General features: G+C 42.2%; 1 protein-coding gene across 1 annotated transcript in view; it reads left to right on the top strand.

Moving 5' to 3' along the window:
- LOC124711628 (rabphilin-3A) overlaps positions 1 to 27,004 on the top strand; it is a 1,025,602-nt gene that overhangs the window by 861,244 nt on the left and 137,354 nt on the right. The window lies entirely within an intron of this gene.

Below are 27,004 nucleotides of genomic sequence, written 5' to 3'. Positions count from 1 at the left end.
TCGTCAACGTTAAGCACTCTTAGTGTACGGAGACTTCAAATGAGCAGACCAAAAGCTGAACACCATTTTTAGAAGTATGAAAATAATATGGTTGGAAAAACGGAAATCGGGATTTCATTATCTTCTCCATTGCTTTTCAAGTAGAATTTTACTGGCGGGTCCGCAGTTGATAAATTATTTGATTTGGAAATAGACATTCCACACCTTAAATTTTTGTTGTGTTTATTTATCTTTCGTTCTTTGCGAGTAGTCACGGTTTCACAGTCGCCTCAAGCAATCGTTCCTGACGGCAGCCAACTCGTAGGTCGACGTGTATCACATCCCTAGACACTTTAATTTGGCTCTGACCAATGGTGATACGGACTGAAGCCGGACGACTTGGCTGATGACATGAATAATTGCTTGTACCCCAAAAATAGTCCCAAAGGACGAAAGTTAAATAAATCAAAATGAAGTGTAGTTGCGGAAGGTCTATTCCCAAAACAAAAAGGAAATTGGGGTGTTTCTTTTTGCAGGTTCCTTAATAACGTAGCATCAAGCAGGAAAGTATTGCCTCTGCTGGCGAAACTTTCAATGGGGTAATTCTTCAATTTTTCCAGGCGTATTTTATGACGAAATAAATCTCGGGTGAACAGCCTGGTATGAGTGTGCATAGGACACAATATTTCGGCAGTCGACCACGTTGCCATCATCAGGTGCGCTGATGTACTGACCGGCGGTGGGCCAGCGCCATGTATATAGGACAATCCCCCTCCCGCTCCCCCCTCAGGCGCTTCCTATGAGTTGGTGCGGTCCGCTCCCCGCGCGCGGTCCAGGTGCAGCGTCCGTTCTCCCGCCGTCCTAGGTCTTCTCGATCAGGAGGGTCTGCCGGCACCGCTCTCGTTATCCTTCCCTCCTCCCACGAAGTCGGTACACCCTGGGAAATATCATTTTTCTTCTTAATCCGGGTGATCGCGGGTTCCCACGAGTTGTGGCTACCTTACTCTGATCTCTATGGCTTCTTTGATGACACAGTCCCAGTATTTGGAAGTCTGTGTCAGCACTTTGGTTTGGTCATAATCCATGCTGTGGAGTTCCGACAGGCAATGCTCAGCGATTGCCGACTTACTGGGCTGTTGCAGTCTAGTGTGCCGTTTATGTTCTCGGCATCGGTCCTCAATGGTACAAATTGTGTGCCCTATGTATACGCTACCGCATTGGCAAGGTATCTGATAAACCCCTGATTTACGTAGACCAGTGTTGTCCTTGACACTACCAAGAAGGCTTTTGGTTTTGCTTGGAGGACGAAAGATTGTTTTCACTTGATGTTTACGTAAAATGCGTCCAATTTTTCCGGATAAGGCCCCACAAAACGGAATAATAGCCAAGGCAGCCTCCTCCTGAGGTTCATCCTCAGTTTCCGCCGGTGCTGCAGGTGTGGGATGTAGAGCCTTCCGAATTTGCCCTTCCTTGTAACCGTTCCTCAGGACAGTGTTGGTGGATGCTCGGATCTCGAGTGAAGTGGAAGTTCTGACTCATCCCAAAGGTATTCCAGTGATTTAAAGTGTTGACTCCGAACACACTAGTTCATTTCATGAATGTTATTGTCCACGAACCCTAGCGTCACAGATGCTGTTGTATGACATGGTGAATTGTCGTGCTGATACAAACAATCGCTGTCTCCGAACTGTGCACAACGCTGTGAAATGTTTTCATATCCTTCCGCATTTAGCGACTTCTTAAGAGCAGTAAGAGGACCACGCACTAACCATTAAAAACACCCCCATGACGTAACTCTGTACTTCATTGTTGGCAATACAAGTGGTGGCAGGCATTCGACTGACCCAAACCCTTCCACAGAACTGCCAGAGGCTATCTCGCAATTCATCACTCCAGATCACTCGTTTCCAGTCATACGACGTCCAGTGCGTCGCTCTCCACCTCAACTCAAGAGTTACTTAAAGTTGATTACGGAAATGTGTGCCCATTGAGGAGGTGCTCTACCACTGTATCCCGCTCTTCAGCTACCTACGCATAATCATTGTGTTAGCTGTACTGCTGACAGTATTTTGGAATTCAAGAGTTATTCCTTCTACTGATTCCACGTGATTTTTTACAACCAACCTCCGCAATGGTGTTCTGTCCATCAGTACATGAGGTGCCTCGAGACGGTTTAGGTGCGGTTGTTCCTCCGCGTTTCCAGTTCACAGCCACATCACCAATAGTCGACTTGGACAGCGTTAGGAGCGTTGAAGTGTCCATGTTGGATTTGTAACTCAGGTGGCATCCAATGACTAGTCCATGTTCGAAGTCACTGAGCGCTCTTGACCAACCCATTGTGCTGTTACTGTTCCTCTGCTGATAACACAATATTCCCCACCTCTTTATACACGGGCGTTGGAGCCCACCTCCCGTGACATCTAGAGAATAGTTTGCCTTACATAAGATGTCCGGATACTTGTTATCAAGTAGTGTATGTTGCTTGAAGCAGTTTGAGTCACAAGACTTCATGTCTTGAAGAAAGAAATTTCTGGGGAAATACACACGTATCAACTCCAGTCATCACTTACTTAACTTTAAGGTACTGGACACATATGCCAGAGATCTAGGTCATATTTTCTCAATATCTCTTAGCGCGAACGCAGAGTAATTTCCCTTAAAAAGATAAAAACCGATTTCCTGTACCACCTTTGTCCCCTCTGAGCTCGTACTCCGTCTCTAATGACATTTAACCCCAGTCTTGCTTTTTACCTAACTTTGTCAACTGATTTGTAGAATCATACTCTAAAGACTGTATAACTGTAAAAGTATAAGCAGCGCTAAAAGAAGTTAACATGCAGACGTACGATACTTCCTAAAACATCGCCAACGGTGATGAGAAACTCAACATGGAAACATACTTGCGTGGACAAATAACTGTGCTGCAGATGTCCGACTGAAACTACAATGGTGAACAATGTAATCCATCTCTACCAGAAACAGTAAAAGGCTGCTAAGATATTAACTCTGGAAATAAACAGAATACCACTCTTAGCTCCGGCTCCAATCCACTCATACTTGGCAGAAGAATGAAGAAAGTAATCCAATTTCGTGATAAGGAAACATGAATATCTGATGACATCTGGCAAGTTTAGACTCTTAAACTACAGAGGTCTTCTCCAGCCTCGTCCACAAAATTTCAAACTACGTATTCCACACGTTAAGTCAGTAGCCTGCACAGAACCATTAAAAACTGTATACCACTTCGTCATAGGAGAAGAACCACAGTTTTAATTGATTTCTCCATATACTAGGTTCGCTTAATGGTTACCAGCAAAGGGCCTATGTCGTCAAAATAATGTATCAAAGAAAATCTTCCACCCGGCTGTATTCCTCACAACTTGTCATGCAACTAAATACGGAACTCTGAAGGACTACTATTTCTTTTTACCGCAACCTCTGCAGTCGTAGAAAAGCTACAAACGGCCAAGTACGTTATTCACTTCGAAACAATGGATACCCGCTTCCATATGGTCCACCATGAAGTGCAGTAGTTTTGAAAACGCCGATGGTTGTTCTCTGGTGCAAAAACTAAACGAAATGTAGAAAAATTAGAACAATTTTTCTTTTGACGTATTGTGTGTACTGCATCCATTCGTAGACAACTAGACAGTTGGATATTCATACACATTACACTGCAGCCAGCGTAGGTCGGATATAATTTAGAGGGTAGTGTCTGTAGTGCATGCGTGGTGACCAAGCTTTCATGTATCAAGTGTTCACCAATACAGATGCCTTGGGATCACAGTACTTCTGAACTTGTGTTTTTTTGCTTCAGCCAGAGGCTCGCCAAGACGTAAACTAGTACAGTACATGTAATATCAGTAGCGACAGTACTCTGTGCGAGATCTTGTAAAATTTGCACAGGTTTGCTAGCATACAAAATGAATTCACAGACAACATTCTGATCACAGATCGTCGCTCATGGACTTCGACGATAGGACCACACACCGACTGCAAACTGTGTCTGCAGCGCAACGAAGATTCCAACAAACCTCAACGAAACTTAAAGCACTGAAGCACCTAAATTTTTGCATCAAATCCGTTGCATCTACTGTAGAACTACAGCTCACTTGTGTTCTACCGTTCTATAATGATCCACAAGAAGGGTATCCTGCATATCAGAGGTGAACGCCTGGAGAGCAGATTCATTAGGGTATCCCAAAATGTCCGGTCAGAAGCTACCACACTATCTATTTAGGCCTCGTATGTACAAAAATCGGTTCTTGAAGGTAAGTATACATTTTTGGGACGTCGACTGTCACCTTAATCCCTGACAACTACTCTCCAGTGATAACAACGAAAAACCACATTGAAGAAACTGAGAAGGTGGAGGTTGTAGTGAAATTGAACTATGAAAAGCGTCTCTTTTTTGGGCAAGATGGTGATCGTGCTCATTCATACATGTGTAAGTGGAAAGGATGCACATTTAAAATAGACTTACTACCATTTAGTTATTTATTACGACAACGACTACACTATTTTCCGCGTCCCTCGGTCACGCTTCATACTCTCTCCACTACAAGTGCTGTCACCTGTCGTATATGGGCGGTTATTGCACGTTTGCGTCCAACGTCACGTAAATGTGACTAGGCCGTGTATTTCGTTAGACGATCTTGGTAGGTACTTATATGCTGCTCTTTTTGTAGCTCATATTTCCATACTTCTTCTTCTTCGGTTATCAACCCACAGGTTGGTTGGCAGCAGCACGCCATTCCGTTCTTTTGTCAACTTTCTTCTTCATATCTGCATAGGTCTGGCACCCGATGTCATTTATTACTTGTTGAATGTAGCTTAATCTAGGTCGTCCTCGGCGAGTTCTTCCTTCAATGATTCCTTCTAATATTCTCTTAATGAAATTGTTATGCCGTAAAATGTGACCTATGAAGGTTATTCTTCTTTTCTGTATATTTCGCCAAAGAGATCTGTTTTCTTTCACTCTTCTGAGGACATCTTCGTTTGTAGCCTTGTCTCGCCAGCTGATTTTTTCCATTCTCCGGTAGCACCACATTTCGAATGCCTCTAATCTTCTCTTTTCTTCTTTTCCACTAGTCCAAGTTTCACATCCGTAAAGGGCTGTACTCCACACATAGGTTTTCATGACTCTCTTTCTTACGTCTAAACTAACATTTCTACTCGTCAGTAAGTTTCTTTTTCCATTGAATGCTATTTTGGCAAGTTGTATTCTGTTTTTAATGTCACTTTTGCTCCTTCCATCTGCTGTTATTTTGCTACCTAAGTAGTTAAATTCTGTAACCTGCCCTAGTTTCTCTCCCTTTATTGTTATTCGTATGGGTTCATTGTAGTTCAGGGCGCCACTCACCATCACTTTAGTCTTTTTCTTATTTATTTTCATTCCATACTGTTCTTTTAAGGTGTTTTCCATTTCATTGAGTGCGGCTTCTAAATCTTCTTTCCTTTCTGTAATTATGGCGATATCATCTGCATATCGCAACATATCTATTTTCATTCCGTTAAGTTTTATTCCTACTTCAATATTCTCTCTTATTTTGTCTATTGCTTCTTGGATATATGCGTTGAAAATTACTGGAGATAGTGGGCATCCCTGTCTCACTCCTTTCCTTATTCTTGCTGTTTCTTCTTTGTTTTCCTTCTTAACTAAGGCTGTTTCATTTTGGTATATTTTAAAGATTATCCTTCTATCATTATATTTCAGACCAGCCTTCTTCAGAATTCTAAACATTTCTGGCCATACAACATTGTCAAATGCCTTTTCGAGGTCTACGAAGGCTATAAATACTTGTTTGTTTTTGGAAATTTGTTTCTCAATTATTAGTCTTAAAGATAAGATTGCTTCCCTCGTCCCTACACCGCTTCTAAAACCGAATTGGTCTTCACTTAGAGTGCTATTCAATTGGTTTTCAACTCTTTTCAAAATTATTCTTATTAGAATTTTTGATGCGTGTGAAAGAAGACTGAGTGTTCGATGGTTTTCACAGTCCATAGTAGATGCTTTCTTAGGTATGGGGAATATGATGCATTTCTGATAGTCTTCAGGAACTTCACCTGTTTTGTATATTTTCTGTATGAGTTGCAGTAATGTAGCTTTCATTTTGTCTCCTGATTTCCTAATTAGTTCAGAAGGTATATCATCAACACCTGCCGCTTTCTTATCTGGTAGTTCTTTTAGTGCTTTTTCAAATTCATCTTTCAGAATTGTGTCCCCTAGTTCTTCTTTCTCTACTTCTTCGCTTAATTCTATCATATTATCTGTTAGAGGGTCTCCTTGATATAGCTCTTCAATGTATTCTTGCCATCTCTTCAGCGTGTCATATCCAAATAGTACCTTGCCCTCTTTGTTCTTTATAGTTCCTGAAGATTTTACTTTCCGTTTAGCAAAGTTTTGTTTTATTGTTCTGTAGGCCAAGTCAGTTTTTCCTTTAACCATGTTTTCCTCCACCTCTTTACAAATGCTGTTGAGGTAATTTTCTTTTGCTTTCCTAGATTCTCTGTTTATTTGGTTTCTAAGCTTTCTATATTTGTTTTCGCTTTGCTCGTCAGAGGCATTTTTGTATAGTCTTCTTTCTTCCATTAGACAAATTATTTCAGGTGTTATCCACTCTTTCCTGTTTACAGGTTTGGCTTTCCCAATAAATTCTTCTGCTGCTTTATGTATGCCTTCTTTGATTTGTTTCCACTCCTCGTTAGTACTCCCGGGAATAATGTTTGATGCCATCTCATCAGTTTTCCGTGCATAAGGGATCACTAGTTCTTCAGACTTTAGGTTATCTCTGTTCCATACTTTGTTCGTTTTTCTCTCTAATCGCTTGAGTTTGAGTAAGCATTTCATCATTACAAGGTTGTGATCACTATTAATATCCGCAGACGGGTAGCTTCTGCAATCCTTGATTTGGTTTTTAAAACGCGATTTTACTAATATATAGTCGATTTGGTGTCTTCTAGTATCTCCTGGGGCTTTCCACGTGTACCTTCTTCTTTTATGGTGGTTGAAAAGGGAGTTCGCTATGACCAACTTGTTTTTGGCACAAAATTCAATTAGCCGGCTTCCTCTTTCGTTTCTATCTCCTAGACCATATTTCCCTACAATTCCGTCAACTTTCTCTTCTCCAACACTAGCATTCCAATCTCCCATTATAATTAAGTTCTCTTCACCTTTAACATACTGAATTATTCTTAAAATCTCTGTGACAAACTGATAGCTTCATCACTAGTCGTAAGCATTTTACTAAATCGGTTTTCTAAGTAGTTTTCTTGTAGAACCTGAGCATACTCAGTAATTAATTTAGATTTTGGCTTTTTGTAGGAAACTGAAAACGGGTGTCCGCCATCCGATACAGTTCGTCCGTAAATTGTAATGTGCAAATGAGACTGTATATTTCGACCACCACACCCCAGTATGACCACTTATCCGTTTACATATTTTTATGTGTCTCGTAGACATTCTAAACTTGTACCTCTCTGTTGATCGCACATCAACGGTTAGATTTTAATGACTTTTTGCATTTTAAATGCATATCTCAATACCATGAGCCGAAACTCACAAGACACACGCCTAGCAAACTATCCTTTCAAGAAGATCGAAAGCTGAGAGCCAGTTAAAAAGCACTTCATTTTTACTCTTTCGTTTATTTTTTCCCTTGCTCATCCAGTCATTGTCTTCAACTGCCCAAAATACTAAATGTTCGTTTTACATCGTTATTGTTATTTTGTACTATTTTCTTTTCGATGTACTGATTGTATATCATTTTAGATCATGTTCTTCTTGCCAAAGAAAGCTGTGCGACACTTATGTTGGTCAGAAACAGCAGTAAACTAGTTTACTTGTGGGTGGTCGTGCTCGACCTGTCTGACAGGCCTTGGTTTTTAATTCATTATGTTTCAACACGTTTTTACTGCCTAGATTTCGTACATTGGTCTGTTCGGCACAAACTTTGCGACTGATTTTATACTAATTTCCTGACTAGCTAGAGACCTAAAATTTTAAACATGCCTCAGAACAGCATGGCAACGCAATAGTAACTCGCTGTCTTGTCTTTTCGGTAGGGATGGAGGTGGAGAGGGGGTGAAAAAGGCTGGAACGTCTGACGTCTCGGTTGCCTTGCAGAACCGGAGTAGTATCGGAATGCGTTGCAGGCGATATGCGAACGTCCAGGAATGGTTGAACAGAGAGAGAGAGAGGAGGAGGGGAGGAAGAGATGGCAAGTGAGAGTGGGTGAGGGCGATGTTTGCAATACACATAGTCCAATCACGTTAATGTGACAACCGCCTGAAATCGACATCAACGTGCAATATCTACTCACAGGCGGCAGCTGGCAGCACTAGCAGTGGAGGGTACATGAAACAGTTTGGAGGAGAAGCAAGGGGTGGGGGGGGTGGGGAGGACTTGGAAAACGATGGAATCGTTGTCGTAATGCGGAAACGGACCGATTTATGTGATGTCAAAAATGGCATAATCATTGGCTTTTGCGCCAGTAGTGGAAGAATTTCCAAAGCGGCTAAGTTTGTAAACTGCTCATGTGCCGACATGGTTAAAGTATCTTCAACGATCGTTTAGCGAACGTTCCTGTGTACGGGCTTCCACAGCAGAAGGCTGGTTCATGCACCCATGCTGACTACCGTTCATCAGTGACGAAGGCTGGAAACGGCACGTCAATATCGCAACTGGACGTCCACTGATTGACGGCAAGTGTCCTTTCCAGATGAATCGTGCTTTATCCTGTAGTAGAGCCTTGAAACGCCTGAAATTAAGCATCCTACAACAGTCTTTCTTGATGCAATAATTTACCAACAGCCGTATGTATTGTAGAAATTTATTTTATAAACTTCTTATGTGCTACCAGTTTCGGCATTACATTGATGCCATCTAGAGGTCTCACACGTCATAGTCGTAAAAACGCTGTACACGAAAGGGGCCATATAACTGGATCCATGAATCAAATCGTTATGCAACAACTCTTGGTGGCCAGGCGACACAGACTCTGCCAAGCTCTTCATCTCTGAGTAACACTTAACACCGACGTCCTCAACATTTGTCGGACTTGTATACTCATCACCGCCTTCCGCTGTATCTTTCGCCCTCTACATCGCCCTCTAATACCTCGAAGGCTACTTCCTGACGTCTTAACACGTCTCCCGTCATCCTATCCCTTCTTCTAGTCAGTGTGTCCACATTTTCTTTCGTCAGCAATTCTGCGAAGGGCCTCCTCATTTCTTATCCGTCCACCTAATTTACCTCATCCTCCTCTAACAGCACATCTCAAACGCTTCGATTCTCATCTTTTCTCGTTTTCTCAAATTCACGTTCATAGAATGATGTGCTCCAGACGCAGATAAGCAGGAATTTCTTCCTCAGTTTAGGACATATGTTTGATAGTACTAGATGTCTTTTAGCAAGAATGCCCTCTTTTCCTCTACCAATTTCCTCCCCGTATCCTCCTTTCTTCGTGCGTCCTACGTTATCTTTTTTTCCTGGGTAGGAGATTTACTTCACTTCTTCCACAAGGTGGGCCCCAATTTTGTTGCTAAGTTTATATAGCTAGTCTCATTTCTCTCCTCATTACTTTCGTCTTAGGTTTACTCTCAGACCGTGCTCTGTGGTCATTAGACTGCTCAGTCCGTCAAGCACGTCCTGTGATTCTTCTTCACTTATATTGAGGATGGCTATGCTATCAATAAATCTTATAGAATTTTAATCCTACATTGTCGAATGGTTTTTCAAGATCGACAAATCCTATGAACGTGTCTTTTTTTCTTTTCTTTTTTTAAAGCTTACTTCCTTTATCAAGCGTAATGTAAGAACTGCTTCTCTGCTGTCTCTACCTTTCTAGAGGTATTGTATTCTTGTCAGAAACTTTTATGCATGAGTTATTAAACTAATTGTGCCGTGGTTCGCACATGTTTCTGCCTTTGATATATTCGGGATTGTGAGGATGATATTCTCCCGAAGACCGGTGGTATGTCTGCTGATTCATAGGCCTTACATACTAACATGAATAATTGTTTCGCTGCCACTTATCCAACAGATTTTAGAAATTTCGAAGGAATGCTGTGCGTCACTTCTGCGTCGTTTGATCAGAAGTATTCGAAATCTATGTCAAAGTCTGACACTAATACCGGTTCTACGTCAGCATCTAGATGATCGCCCAGAAGGTTATGCATCACATTTTTTTCTCAGTCAACAACAATGGTACGAATGCGAAACTTTAGGTGCGCATTATTTGAAATTTCCCGAGTGTGCGCGCGAACCACTCGTTTGTGCACCGACAGATACCGCTACCGTAGCTCCACCAGTATTTCAAAATGGCGTCTGTAAGCTATGTATGTTACAAGCAGCGTGTCGTCATTGAATTTCTCACTGCATAGAAAGAAACTGCTGAGAACATTCAGGAACGTTTGTGTGCTGTTTATGGAGAGTGTACAGTCGACAGAAGTCGACGTGTGAACATATTAGCCAAACTCAAAAAACGCCTCCAGCGACTTCGGCGCCATAACAACCCAGCTAATTGATTCAACACGATAACGCTCGGCCTTTCACAAGTTTGAGGACTTCGGAACACAGTACTGAACAGGGTTGGAAAGTGCTGCCCCCTCCACCCTACAGCCCTGACCTGGCTCCCTCGGACTTCCACTTGTTTGAACAATTAAAAAATGCCGTTCGCCGAAGACGTCGTGAGTCTGACGAAGAGATTCGCTCGGTGAAGGAATGGCTTCGTGGCAAGAACAAGTTGCAATACCGACAGGGCACACTTGCCCCTACGTCTCGCTAGACGAAGGCCAAAGAATGGGGAGGAGAAGACTTGGAAAATTTGAAGTTTCAGTCTCTCTTGTGTTCGATAAATAATTGTTGAAGGAAAAAGATGTGGTGCATTACTTTCAAATGGAGCGAGGGAAAAATTATTGACCATTTGCCTCTGTATGAGCCTTAATTTTTCAAAATATAAGTTGGTGGCTGCAGAATCACTATAACCGACCTTATGTGGTCGTTCCATTTCATATCACTGTCCAACATTACGCCTAGAAATTTAATCGACTTGTCTCTTTCAAGCAGACCTCCAGTAATACTGTATTCGAACAATATAGAATTTTTTCCCCTATTCATCTGCATTGGTTTACGTTCTTCTACATCTAGTGCAAGCCGCCATCATCACTCCCTATATAAATTCTAAGGCACCCTGTATGCTCCTACAGTCACCCAAAGATGACACTTTCTCGTACACTAAAGCGAAATCACCAAACAGTCGCATTCTGCTGCTCTCTCTACTCAAATGGATCAAATGGTTCTGAGCACTACGGGACTTAATATCTGAGGCATCAGTCCCCTAGAACTTAGAACTACTTAAACCGAACTAACCTAAGGACATCACACACATCCATGCCCGAGGCTGGATTCGAACCTGCGACCGTAGCAGTCATGCGGTTCCAGACTGAAGCGCCTAGAACCGCTCGGCCATACCGGCCGGCTCTCTCTACTCACAAAACGGTTTATGTATACAGGACGTTTCCGTAAGAGGGTGCAAAAATTTGACAGGACATAGAGAATGCTCCACTGGACAACTTGAGGTAGGGAACCTGGGGTAAGAGAAGCCACCGTAAGGAGATAATAGGAATAAAATCACATTACTGTGTACATTTTTATTTACATTAGTTAACTGCAAATACTATTATTGGCACAATGAACGTATCATTTAAACATTATTTTACAAAATGTGCTGAAACAGACGGCCATCAACCACAATGCAAGCAAAGATTCTGACGCACCCTGACAAATATCTCTGGTTTGTTTTGAATCACATCACAGGCAGCTACAATTCAGGCAACTGATTCCATCTCCGTATCCACTGGGTCTCATACACAAATTACCTTAGATATTCCCATACTAAATAATCAAGGGGATTCAGGTGACCTCCTTTCAGTTCATGGAATAGAACCTCCCCTTCCGACTTAGCGATCAGGAAATACTGTACCGGCACTGCTCCATGGTATTGTACTGTACGTCTCTGAAGGGCACTGAGTAATGAATGGCTCTGTTGTTGATTCATAGCACGTCCTGTCATGGGAAAGTGTAAATACAATACAACAGAGCCACTTTATGGATAAGTAAAGTAAACAAAACCTGCATCATGAGTTCCTGGTAATCAGGCTCGTTCTCCCTGTTTCCTCGCAGGAAATAAAAATGTACATGGAAATAAACAGCACAGTATATGTACACTTGTATGCATATTAGTTATAAATAAGTTGGAATATAATGATGCTAGACAAAGCGGTAGACAAGTTTACTTCCATATTTGCTTAAGATGGCTTCTCCGACCAGAGGTTCCCAATTTCAAATTTTTCAGTGTAGCATTCTCTATGTCCTGGTATGTTTTTGCACGCTCTTACGCAAACACCCTGTATAGGATGTTAAAAAATAGTGTCGAATATTTTGAGAGGCAGGAGAATCCACCAAAAGAAGAAAAAATATCCACTAAATATGGGCTCTAAAGAGTGTACCTCAACAGCTAGGGGCGCTTGTTCATCTTCGCTGCTGTGCAGCACGTCTCTTCTATTGAATAACTGCTCATAGCTTTTAAGGTATGCATTTTGCAGCCCATGTTTACTTGACATTTTTCTCTTGTTTAGGTAGGTACCGTCACCTCTCAAAATATTAGACACTTACTTTTTAACACCGTGTATATAGAATAAGAGCTGTCCTATGACACTTCCTTGAGGCACTCCGCCGGCCGAGGTGGCCGAGAGGTTCTAGGCGCTTCAGTCTGGAACCGCGCGACCGCTATGGTCACAGGTTCGAATCCTGCTTCGGGCATGGATGTGTGTGATGTCCTTAGGTTAGTTAGGTTTAAGTAGTTCTAAGTTCTAGGGAGCAAAATAACTGATCATGGTCGAAGTAGAGAGGATATAAAATGTAGACTGGCAATGGCAAGGAAAGTGTTTCTGAAGAAGAGAAATTTGTTAACATCGAGTATAGATTTAAGTGTCAGGAAATCGTTTCTGAAAGTATTTGTGTGGAGTGTAGCCATGTATGGAAGTGAAACGTGGACGATAAATAGTTTGGACAAGAAGAGAATACAAGCTTTCGAAATGTGGTGCTACAGAAGAATGCTGAAGTTTAGATGGGTAGATCACATAACTAATGAGGAGGTATTGAATAGAATTGGGGAGAAGAGGAGTGTGTGGAACAACTTGACAAGAAGAAGGGATCGGTTGGTAGGACATGTTCTGAGGCATCAAGGGATCACCAATTTAGCATTGGAGGGCAGCGTGGAGGGTAAAAATCGTAGAGGGAGACCAAGAGATGAATACACTAAGCAGATTCAGAAGAATGTAGGTTGCAGTAAGTACTGGGAGATGAAGAAGCTTACACAGGACATAGTAGCATGGAGAGCTGCATCAAACCAGTCTCAGGACTGAAGACCACAACAACAACAAGTTCTAGGGGACTGATGACCTCAGATGTTCAGTCCCATAGTGCTGAGAGCCATTTTTTAGGCACTCCTGACGATACCCTTGTCTCTGACGAACACTCGCAGTCCGAGGACATCGTACTGGATTTCATTACTTAAAAAGTCTTCGGACTACTCACATATCTGATTACGTATTCCGTATGCTCGGACTTTCATTAACAGTATGCATTGAGGCACTGTGTCAAATGCATTCCGTAAATCTAAAAATAAGCTACCTACTTGTTGCCCTTCAGTCACGGTTCGCCGGATATCGTGCGAGAAAAGGGCATGCTGAGTGTTACCCGAGTGATGCCTTCCAAATCCGTGCTGATTTGTGAACGAATGCTTTCCTGTCTCAAAGAAATTTATAGTATTCGCACTTAGAGTATGCTCAAGAATTCTGCAGCAATCCCCTACGCCCAAGCCGACACCCAATTTTTTCTTATATTACTGTAAAATTCCCCAGCTACGTGTTAGGTTCACAGCTATGTGACACCAACTGCTTTTGAGATAAGAGCTCTTTAGCGGCTGTCGTGGTCAAACTAATGGCTCTGAGCACTATGGGACTCAACTGCTGAGGTCATTAGTCCCCTAGAACTTAGAACTAGTTAAACCTAACTAACCTAAGGACATCACAAACACCCATGCCTGAGGCAGGATTCGAACCTGCGACCGTAGCGGTCTTGCGGTTCCAGACTGCAGCGCCTTTAACCGCACAGCCACTTCGGCCGGCGGTCAAACTAAGGTTCCGTAAAAATTCCGGGAGGTCGCGGAACCTGGATGGAAGAGGTGGAACAGATTCCAGCTGGTAGCTGCCTGCATTACAAGTTTCTACACTTCTACAAAATTCACGATGAGCTGTCCGCGTGTTAACGTGGTTGATGTAGTCTCCTCTGACTTCATTATATCCATTGTATGAGAAACGTGTTACGTTTGTAGGCTTGTCTCAATAATATTAACTACAAAGTGCGATCTTGGGCAATATGAATTGTTTGTTCATTCAAGTTTTGTGGCCCTCTGTGTGAAACATTGTTCATCGCATCCACGAAATCGTTGCAGCTGAACCAGCTACTACATATAATGACGAGTCTGAACGACGGGACGGAACCAACAATGAAGTCTCGACTGTCGTCACGATCCTCGTTGATGAACAGGCTCCTGTTTCCACCCCCATTAACCACCACCCACGACCTGATGCTATGTAGGATAATTACCTTTACGCAGTTGTGAAATATTGTTTGGAATTGTACCCTCAGCTGGGGCTTTCCGACCCGACAAGATAGCACGAGCACCAGTATCAGCTACGACCAAAGTGGGAAAATTCTGGACGTGACCCGATCCTGATGTTGTGCGGGATAAGGCACACCAAACTGTTCGCTGAATGGATGCACCACGAGAGGCCACACCAAGTGTTTGTTATCGACCTGAAGCAGTGAATTTCCCTGTGCAGTTCCGTTTCTCTTATGTGTTTCTATCTATTCCTACAATTTCTTTTTATTTGTTTTTAACTATCCAAAAGTTATTTTTTGTAGCTTTGTGGCTTAAAATTGACAATTTTTAGCAAATTCGCTGTGTAGATCGCAATAAAGGCAGTACAATAATGCGACGCATCCTTTATAGATGAGTTTTATGAGTAAAATGAGGAGTGTGGAGTAGTAGGGAATCTTGCGCTCCCAACACTGGGACACAAAAATAAATTCTCCATACAATCCTATAAGAAATAGATCTGTTGCAAAGACGGAAAGAAGAGATATTTGGCTATGTTGAGTAAAATCCTCACACCTCCATGTGAAATACCCGTGTTAACGGAATTACGTTGAAAAACCGCAAGAAGCGTTACAAGATTGGTGAGTTGTATTCTACGTTAGCAGACAGTGTCTCTCTCTCATAGATGCCCTTAGTGCACACTTTCCAACGGTCCACTCTCTCCCGTGTGTTTAAAAGTCGTCAGTAAACTTATTCCTTCTTCAGTGAAATGGATCTTAATCATTGATAAACACTGGCTTGTCTAAATCCTCATCCAGTTGAATTTTGTGTAACGCTTGTTGTTTCTGCGAGAGGCATTCTACTTGATACCATGAAAGAGTCCTCACTCTGCTTTGGTAACTGTAACTCTTGACTGGTTCTCTGAATTTATTACCACAGTCTCTGTAGTAAGATTAGCACATTTCGTATATCGTATCACATCTAGTCTCCCAGTGCGTTCTTTCCCTTAATGACACATCCCTCCGCTGACGTGAAACTTTTGACACTCCCTTCACCCTGATTTCACAGAACACCACCACCTAGATTGCTGTCTAAATGCCTGTCGAACGTATTTTTAACATACTGGGCTACCATTCTGTAGGACTGTCATATATTTCCCCATCAAGCCACCTTCAGTTAGAAAAGACTAAATTTGAAATACTCGCCAAGAAATGGCGTCACACCAGTCATTACCATTACGTAACTGATCAAATCCATATCCTTCTTGACCTCTGACGCGTTATTTCAAAATACTTACCAGGTGTTCTGCGAAACATTTCGCCACACGTGCAAGGCTGGTATTTTAATGTTAGCAGGTCAGAACAAAGTTGCACGAATTCAGCACCATCTGCTGATTGTTTACTAAGCCACAGAAGTCGTTGTTTAGTTCTGAAGTCGTTCGAATGTGGGTGAAAGCAATGAACAATGGCTTCGAAACATCGTTGCTCCATCATAATGTGAAGTGTGTGGTGTAATCCGATTTCTGTGTGTAAAAGAACTCACAGCTGCTTACGTTCATCAGGAGTTGTTCATAGTTTATGGGCCAAAAGTAATGAGGGAAAGTAAGGATTCTTTTTATTCTAAAATTTGTAACTTTTTATTCTGAAGTCGATACAGGCAGAAATTAAGGTTAGACAACGGTGTCGAGACTTTAAAAGTAACCCAACAAATGTGCGCAGCGAAGAACAGACTGGTACGCCCAGTATTCAGATTTAGGAAACGGTGCAAGCGGACCAGAAACTGCAGTCTTATCGACGTTTGACGATTCATGCTTTGGATGATGAATTTCCTAGTGTCAGAGGCACATGATTGTCACGGAGGAGCTGTGTGGCAGGTGGGAGCCGAAACCTCTTACCAATTATCACAAAAAGCAAAGAATGTCAAGTGAACGAGCGCTTTGAATCGCTATTGACAAGATGACGATAATTTGTTTTCCTGCGTTATTACAAGTGACGAGACGTGGACATCTTACACCAACTCGTAAAACAACTGTCGTTGCAGTGAGGCCGTTCAACTATGCCTAAACCTCCTTGCTCGAGTCGAAAAATGGTGGCTGCCATTGTCTGGGAAGGAAAGGGCGTTCTTTTCGTCGATTTTATGTAGGTGGGCCAATAATTACAGCTGACCTGTACAGCAAAACGCCCACTATATCTTAGAATGCCATCCGAAATCGACGGCTCGGGAAAATAGCGTTCAGTTACCAGGCGGGGAACTTCCATGCAGAAGAGTTGAAAGGTCTAGTGCTTAGGAATGAACAGCATTGGGTGAAAAAGTGAAGTGTGTTTGCAGGAAACTAAAAACGCCAATAAAAGCTTTTTCATTACGACTGAATTACCCTTTACGTTTCGAATACGCCTCATACCTAGAGGAGAAATCGACTCACAAAACTGAATTAAAAGCCCTTGAAACGGTTGTGGAACTAGCTGAGGAAAGGAAAATATAAAAACATACAACAGAAAATTTTTGGTTTCATTTGGCTTAGAGAAACCGACAGTAAGAGTCCCTGTCAGTTGAGCCAAACGCAGACGGCGAGAGAAAGAAGACTACATTCAGCATCACTGCTTGTATCATCTTGGTACGAACACTGAAGGTTGAATTGTGGGACTTTAACATCCAGTTACTGTCTACCGCGTTCGACGTCGTGCAACAGGTGAGTGTTGACATTTTCCATTAAAAAAACTACGTATCCGTTAAGGTTAACAAAAAGATTTCGAAACCCTGAAATAAGGTTGTATGATTTTTTTTAAAGTCAGTAACACTGGTATAATTACTAGGGTCCTGATTTTAATTACCTAAAAAAACAGTGAAATATGAAAGCATTTATGACCTAAAACTTACATAAATATGACCGTAAAAAATAAAATATGACTTAATAGAAGTTTATTTAAAGCATTCTTGTTTGTTTATTTGATTTTTTATTCACCATAAAGTAATACAAAATTCACTTCTCAAAATATTGTAAGTGTAGTTCTTTCTTTCTGTAGGGTTTGTGGCAAATTTGCACCTATTTTTTGAATGTTTGAATGTTTTATTTTCTAAACACAAAGTACAGTGAAAACATCATCTATCGAAACAGTAAAACAATGTTTTTATTTCTACATAGTATTTAAAGCATTTCACATTATTTAATACCGTATGTCAATCTTCAGTATCTGCAAAGTTGCACTGGATCACAAGGTGCATTTTCAGATTTTCCATTGTCAAAGACCTACGGTTGTCGCTGAGGATAGTTTTGTACCTGGAAAACCTCCTCTCCACTTTACAAGACGTCACTGGAGCGTATTTGAAGGCGGACAGGACACTGGAGTTCAGCTTTGTTTCAGTATCTTCAAATGTTGCGGCATTCCCTGAAAGACTGTCACTAATTTTGCACAGTGTAGAATATCCAGGAATCCCGTTGGAGAATACTTTGCAATTTGATTTTCACTTTGTCAGCCACATGACCGCGAACTTGACCCAACTCACTCTGCACATGTTGCACAATACTCAGGGCCTCACATAGCTAAGTGGCAACAGCTTCCAGTCGTTTGATGGCTTTTGATATAACTGAAAAATTGGCGTTGATGTATGCCAAGTTTCGAGAAAATGTATTTGTAAAAACTTCTTTCACAATTTTTATAGCACTTGATTCATCGCTTTCAAGCTCACAGAAGATTGCCTTTATTTGGGTGTAGTTGGTGCAGTAATACTTAGCAGCATTAAGCCAAGAACCAGATCGTGTAAGAACAGGTTTAGGTGGGAGGGGCGTTGAAGGTGCTTTTGTTCCTTGAATTTCTGCACCCGTAGCGGGGCCTTCACATAGATTTTCTTGCCACAGGAAATTAATTTGTCCACGTCAGGGTAATTTGATCGCACCACTTCGGCAACTCTGTGCAACGCATGTGCTAGGCAAGTGGCGTACACCATACTGTGGTTGAGAATCTGAAGCCCTTTTGCTGCTTTAGCCATATACGAGTATGAAGCACCATCTGCTACAAGCAGCAAAACGTTGTCTCTTTTCACACCATTCGGCCACAGTAGCTTCAGATAGTTGTCAAACAAAATAGCAATCGTCGAATTGTTTACTCTATCGAGAGCTTCACACGTTAGTAGGAACATATCTCCAGGGCCATCAACTTTTAGAACACCACCAACACCAACTACATTTACAATATATCGCCCACTAATATCCGTAGTTTCATCTATCGACAACCAGATCTTTTGTTCAGCAATAGTAATTCGTATTTTGTTGAGCACATCATTGTAGCATACGGATAAATAGTTCTTCCTCAGTGTAGATTCATCTGTAACTGGATGTGTTGTGTATTTCTCCAAGAACCGTCTGAAGCGTGGATTCTTCAGCTTTTCCAATGGGATGTTGCAGGACACCATCATCTCACACAAATCCTTGCAGAATGATTGCACGGTTGAAGATTGACCTATCTGTTCAAATAACAGCGTTTGCCTGCTGCTATTTTCAGCACTTCGTTTCACACAGTTGCTATGTTTAGCGGTATTACAGTGTTGTTGCACATTAAAGCGCTTTTCTGCACTAACTTTAACTTCACACAATTTACAAAATAATATTTTCCCATCAGTACTGAAGAACTTCTCTTAAAATTCTCGAACATATCCTCGCATCTTCACGCTGTAAGGGCACCTTGCTTTAGGCGTGTTGAACAAGGCAAAGGCTGTATTCAAACTGGTTACTGGGAACACCTGTGCGACTGCGATGATTATTACGGCAGCAGCCGCCTTTGTTGGCTCTGAGAGCGTGTTGTCGACTCTGCGCAACAATGTTTTATGTTCGCGAAACGTCTGTTGTGGTACACCGATTTTCTGCTACAGTCCTGAGAAATAAAGCTGTGTACTAATTTATCTGTTTATCTTTCATAATAGCAGGTTAAATATTGTCTCGTGAGCAACATATTCATTTTCTTATTCGTGTGTTATATGCATTTTTGGCAAAAGTTGACAGAAATATGACCTATTATATTAAAAGTTAGCCGCAATATGACCTATTACTAAAATTTGTTTAAATATGACTTTATATGCACAATTAGAATACATTTTTCGACACTAAAATGCCTAGATTTGTGTATAAATTGTTCAGAAAAAAATATGACGTTTCATTAAAATCTGGGCCCTAATAATTACATGTAAAAACAAGATCAGTATACACCAACAATAGTAATTTCGTACATACAGACTGCAGACGAATTATCGTAGCAAAGTCTATTTTATGTTCTTAAAGAAATTTTGTAGGTTACTGCCACTAATTCCATCCGGCAGAGCTGGAGATCAATATTGTCGTCTTTCTGTTGGGAAAAACAAATTCCTAATCCCTATAGTTCAGAAAAAAATATGACTTGTCATTAAAATCCGAGCCCTAATAATTACATGTAAATACAAGATCAGTATACACCAACAATAATAATTTCGTACTTACAGACTGCAGACGAATTATCGTAACAAAGTTTATTTTATGTTCTTAAAGAAATTTTGTAGGTTACTGCCACTAATTCCATCTGGCAGAGCTGGAGATCAATATTCTCTTCTTTCTGTTGGGAAAAACAAATTTCTAATCCCTACTAATTTCATTTATTGGACAAAATGTAATAAGCAGCCCCTTATAGGGCTTCTCACAGCAATCAAAACAGCTCACTTGCCATCGACGATCGGCATATATATGACGCATATGGTGCTCAGTGGAGTTGTATAGCATTCTTCGCACAGTTTCTTGTAATTCCTTTAGAGATCCTTGAAAGGAATAACTTAATTTATTATTTTCCAGTAAATGCTATAATTACTCGATAGTATTCAAATCAGGCGATCCTGTGTGGCACGAATCGACAAGTAGGTTTTCGGAGGTACAGGAGGTGGATAAATATACCGAATCACCATAAGGAATGCATGCTTGAACCCAAATGCAGATCCTAGCCAATCCTGCAGTTTGTGCTGTTGTATCTGACCACGAACGGAACCTATGTAATGTCCTCACTACGCTGCAAGTGTCAATCGTGGCCGGAACAGTGTGTTCAGCGTAGCTGTGACGCATTATGTCGAACCTGTGTTGGTGCTCGTATTCTGGGTGCTTCTGTAAGCAAGAGAGCCGACATGTTTCGTATTTCAAGAGGCACGGTATCGAAGATGTATACTGCATACAGGGGAAGCGGAAAAACATCTTGCGTTATGTCACCACGCAGACGAAAGTGTGTACTGACTGATCGTGACTGACGGTCATTGAAGAGGATTGTGATGAAAAATTTGTGGACGACAGCTGCAAAAGTCACTACAGAACTGAATGTCGAATTCGCGAACCCTGTCAGTACCAAAAGAACGCGATGGAAACTCCATAAGCAGGGAATTGCAGAGCTAGAACTCGAAAACTGCTCACATGATGCAAATGTCTGTAACGGGAAATCGTAGTGTCGAAACCATAAACCTTGAACTATGGAACAATTAAAGGCAGTCACTTGTTCGAATGAATCTTGTTTCACTCTGTTTCTACACTACTGGCCATTAAAATTGCTACACCACGAAGATGACGTGCTACAGCCGCGAAATTTAACCGACAGGATTAAGATGCAAATGATTAGCTTTTCAGAGCATTCACACCTACAACGTGGTGACATGAGGAAAGTTTCCAACCGATTACTCATACACAAACAGCAGTTCACCGGCATTGCCTGGTGAAACGTTGTTGTGATGCCTCGTATAAGGAGGAGAAATGCGTACCATCACGTTTCCGACTTTGATAAAGGTCAGTTTGTAGCCTATCGCGATTGCGGTTTATCGTATCGCGACATTGCTGCTCGTGTTGGTCGAGATCCAATGACTGTTAGCAGAATATGGAATCTGTAGGTTCAGGAGGGTAATACGGAACGCCGTGCTGGATCCCAACGGCGTCGTATCACTAGCAGTCGAGATGACAGGCATCTTATGCGCATGGCTGTAACGGATCGTGCAGCCACATCTCGATTCCTGAGTCAACAGATGGGGACGTTTGCAAGACAACAACCATCTGCACCAACAGCTCGACGACGTTTGCAGCAGTATGGACTATCAGCTCGGAGACCGTGGCTGCCGTTACCCTTGACGCTGCATCACAGACAGGAGCGCCTGCGATGGTGTACTCAACGACGAACCTGGGTGCACGAATGGCAAAACGTCATTTTTTCGGATGAATCCAGGTTCTGTTTACAGCATCATGATGGTCGCATCCGTGTTTGGCGACATCGCGGTGAACGCACATTGGAAGTGTGTTTGGGTCATCGCCATACTGGCGTATCACCCGGCGCGATGGTATGGGGTGCCATTGGTTATACGTCTCGGTCACCTCTTGTTTGCATTGACGGGACTTTGAACAGTGGACGTTACATTTCAGATATGTTACGACCCGTGGCTCTACCTTTCATCCGATCCCTGCGAAACCCTACATTTCAGCAGGATAATGCACGACCCCATGTTGCAGGTCCTGTAGGGACCTTTCTGGTTACAGAAAATGTTCGACTGCTGCCCTGGCCTGCACATTCTCCAGATCTCTCACCAACTGAAAACGTCTGGTCAATGGTGGCCGAGCAAATGGCTCGTCACAATACGCCAGTCACTACTCTTGATGAACTGTGGTATCGTGTTGAAGCTGCATGGGCAGCTGTACGTGTACACGCCATCCAAGCTCTGTTTGACTCAATGCCCAAGCGTATCAAGCCCGTTATTACGACCAGAGGTGGTTGTTCTGTGTACTGATTTCTCAGATCTATGCACCCAAATTGCGTGAAAATGTAATCACATGTCAGTTCTAGTATAATATATTCGTCCAATGAATACCCGTTTATCATCTGCATTTCTTCTTGGTGTAGCAATTTTAATGGCCAGTAGCGTAAATTCAGGCCGAGTTTACGTCCCAAGAGGGAAACATGTCGGAGGTTCGGTGATGATTTGGGCAGCGATATCGCTGTATTTCGTGGGCCCCAGGGTTTCTCTGCAAGATCGCTTTACTGCCAAGGATTGTGTGACCATTTCGACTGCTCAGATCCATCCCATGGTACAATGTCTCTTCCCCAATGGTGATGCTGTGCGTAAGACATAGGGCCCCTGTTCACACAGCTCGCATCGCCCAGGGCTGGTTTTGTGAGGAAGAGGATGATTAGTCGCATCTCCCCTGGCCACCATGATCGTCAGATCTCCATATTATTGAGCATTTGTGGTCTAATTTGGAGAGAATCGTGCATGATCGCTATCCACTTCCATCATCGTTAACTGGCCACCATGATCGTCAGATCTCCATATTATTGAGCATTTGTGGTCTAATTTGGAGAGAATCGTGCATGATCGCTATCCACTTCCATCATCGTTAACTAAACTTGCCACTGTTTTGCGGGAGGGTCGGTATTAGAGTCCCTTAAAAACCGTACAGGACCTGTATGCAGCCATTGCGAGGTATTGGTTGTAAAAAATTATATTTTGGCTGTTCGCTGCACCTCGAAAATCACCTTGTCGTCATTGTGGACCACACAGTGGCTTCTTCGTCTGAGGAAAGTGGAAGAAGTCACTGCACGCCGCGTGGAGAGACTATGGGGGCCGAGGGAAAATTTGATAGCATAACGAAGCAGCATGTGTGACTGAGTGCCCTGCAGAATGAGCAGGGGCGTTGTCACAGATCAGAAAAGGTTCTTTTGACAGATTTCTGCAACACTTCGTCTTGAAGGTCAGGACATTTCAGCCCCTACGACGGTTTGCACCTTATGAACATAGCCTGACGGCACTATAGCAGACCCAAAAAAGTGTCAGCATCGCCTTGCCTTTTTTCAGCGGTGGTGAATTCACATTAGTATCACTTCTTGCTTTGGTCCTTTGTCTCTAGGTCATGTCAGTGAGAGGCAATCTCTGTCATGTTGAAAGTGACATGCAAGATGTTGAAAACTGATCGAAGTCTGGTTTCGCTTTTTCCACTCTCGTTGTGTCTTCGAGCAACAGCGCCTCCACGGCTCTTGCGACTCCCGGTTCTATCCCAGAGGGGTTGTCTGTCACTTTATTCTTCGTCACGCAGACTTGTCTCACTACACACGAAGAGTCAGTGCCACCTAATCGCAGTGTCATAATATGGTGCGTTGTTGCTGCATACTTCCACCACCTCATCACGGATTGCTGAACGCACTGTCCGCCTTCAAATGAGGAAAACGAATCACCGCACGACACTCCACTTTATCGATAGGCTATGAGAGTTTGCTTCGGCTTCTCTGGCGGTGTGCTACGGAAAGGTGGCACGCGAACTTCTATGTTTCCCAGGAACTGCAGACGGATACCTGCAAACAAACAAAAATTGTTAACGATGTAATTTTACTTTTTACGGCAGATAATTACAACTTTATCACTACAGCTCGTACATCATATAGACTGCCAAAGATATGTGGAAGCTGTAGCTCATTGAGGTAATCACAAAAATAAAATTATAGCTCTGTACTACGGTATATTGATAATTTTCACTTATGGACCGTCTGACAGCAACTGAATAAAACACAATTTTAGTGCCATACGCGTTTCGCCTTTATTTTCTGCAAGGCATCATCAGTGGCCTGGAATATGTACATATGTTAGCTATTTTATTTACATTATTTTTGTCACTGTGCCTATAGGTTATAAACAGTTCTGGTGGTTGGTATTTCCTATTAAGTAGTAATGTTTTGAACTGTACTTACAGGTTGCGTAGACAGGTTCTTACATATTACGCTCCTGTTGCATTTTTGGTGTTGTTCTTCTTCCTATGAGCGCCAATTTGCTGTTTTTTCCGCATTCCACAGCACTATGCACTGAACGCTTGTTTTAATGCAATGTTTTGGTTTCTGTTGCCGACTGTCAAATGTTTTTGCCAAAGATCGAATATTACTGCCAAATTTATGAGTGTAACTATTGAAGTATCTGTGGTCTGTTCGTGTATGCATTTGTGTGTGTGTGTGTGTGTGTGTCAGTGCCACCATATTATGACACTGCGATTAGGTGGCACTGACACACACACACACACACACAAATGCATACACGAACAGACCACAGATACTTCAATAGTTACACTCATAAATTTGGCAGTAATATTCGATCCTTGGCAAAAACATTTGGCAGTCGGCAATAGAAACCAAAACATTGCATTAAAACAAGCGTTCAGTGCATAGTGCTGTGGAATGCGGAAAAAACAGCAAATTGGCGCTCATAGGAAGAAGAACAACACCAAAAATGCAACAGGAGCGTAATATGTAAGAACCTGTCTACGCAACCTGTAAGTACAGTTCAAAACATTACTACTTAATAGGAAATACCAACCACCAGAACTGGTTATAACCTATAGGCACAGTGACAAAAATAATGTAAATAAAATAGCTAACATATGTACACATTCCAGGCCACTGATGATGCCTTGCAGAAAATAAAGGCGAAACGCGTATGGCACTAAAATTGTGTTTTATTCAGTTGCTGTCAGACGGTCCATAAGTGAAAATTATCAATATAGCGTAGTATTACGCGCAACTGAGGAGGACAGGACCACAAAAGTTGAAGATGTTATAGCTCTGTGATGAATAATCAAAGGAATTAGCATTTAAAATTACAAATGATTACCGTTTTAAAATTTGTATCCTGAGAAGACACAATGAATGGTAAAAAGAACGTCTGTTCTTTGCAATGGCGAAGTTTACATGTGAATTAATGCCAGCTATCATGGTCGGCCCTGAGTTTTCCCTTCGCTGTTGTCAGGGAAGAATCAGTCTGTATCTTTTGGGGAAACAAAATTTGTAATTCCGAGAAACACGTGCGTATTCATTGATTTATACAGGAGGAAGGCTTGATCGGATCCTCCACATATTTCTATTACAATGATTGCTGCTGGAAATACTTGCAATTTATTGTATCTCAGAGTGAAACCCGAATTTCCCACGGTGCGACGACACTTAAGAACACGTATGGAACATAATTTTCGTCGCACTGTAGTGAGTTGCAACACAAAAGTCGCTTGTCATAATGCTGGGAAAATGTGTCGCGTAATGATTTCTTCATCCGAAGAAAGAGGAAGAAGTCACTGGGTGCCACCTCCGGAGAACACGGCAGAATTTGATGACCCAAAGAAGTGGCATGCATTCTGTGAAGAATGAGTTGGCATTTTGTCGTGGAGAAACATACCCCTTTGGACAACTTCCTGTGAAATTTTGTCTTGTCAAACACTCGTAAACGGTTCAGATAACTTTCACATTATGCTCCTACGACGGTTTGCCTTTTCCGAAAATAATCAGTTAGCGCGACATCGTGGCAGCCCCTAAAAACATTCATCGTTATGCGAGTGATGACTGGATCGTCACCTTTCCTACAGTGAAAATCCAAGAATTTCCCTGCTTGTGTCGTCCGTCGTCTCGGCGTCATAGCAATACATTCAGCAGTCGTTGACGGCGACTAGGTTGCTAAGGAAGCCATTTCTATCAGATTACTCATCTTTTCTGTTGCTGCTTCTGTTTGATAGACATTCTGGGTAACTCACCTTTTTTTGTGGCTGCTTCTGTTTGATAGGCATTCTGAATGGGCGTGAACTGTGAGCAGTCGCAGAACCGAGCAGCCAGTGATCTTAGTCATACTCAAACTGCCATGCAAGATGCTGAAAATTGATGCAGGCCTGATTTTCACTTTTTCCACTATCACCTCGACTGTGATACGCAGGTCTTCGAGCTCTGCAGCTTCCCACTTATTTTGCGATTTCCGTTTCTTAATAGAAATCTGCCTTTTGTTCTACGTCGTTCAGATTTGTATGGCCACACTGGAAGTGTCTGGGCCACCTAAACAATGTGTCATATGATGGTACATTGTTGCCGTACACTTCCACCAACATTTATGGTTTTGTTCCGCTTCAAATACAGAATACGATTACTGCAAGGGGCTGTCCCATTTTGTTTTGCTTCCATTAGCGGCGTGCTACGATACTGTGGCATGAGTCGAGTGTGTAGCAGGAATGCAGACATATACCTGCAGGCAAACAAAAAAATTATGAAACTACAATTTCTCGCAGCGCATTGAATATTCAAACAATTCAAGTCGTCGGCACACGAACGATGCTGTCGAACGTCAACACTGAACGTGCCGAGTTGAGCGTGCTGCTTTAACACTCAGAAACGATGCAAATTGTGCATACAGTACGTGTGCCTCAACGCGGTATATGCGATCACAGCGTGATCCAGCGGCAGTTGTCGGCTGCATCAGGCTCACAAATCACAGTGTTTACGAAAAGGACGGGCATAAAATACCTTTTTTTTTCTTTATTGAGTTTCGATTCCCCCCGAAGGGGGCGGGCTGGCAGCAAATTAGTA

Source organism: Schistocerca piceifrons, chromosome 8 (assembly GCF_021461385.2).
Source record: "Schistocerca piceifrons isolate TAMUIC-IGC-003096 chromosome 8, iqSchPice1.1, whole genome shotgun sequence".
Classification (NCBI taxonomy): Eukaryota; Metazoa; Arthropoda; class Insecta; order Orthoptera; family Acrididae; genus Schistocerca; species Schistocerca piceifrons.
The sequence above is the reverse complement of the archived record's forward strand: the minus strand, read 5'-3'. Positions and strand labels throughout refer to the sequence as shown.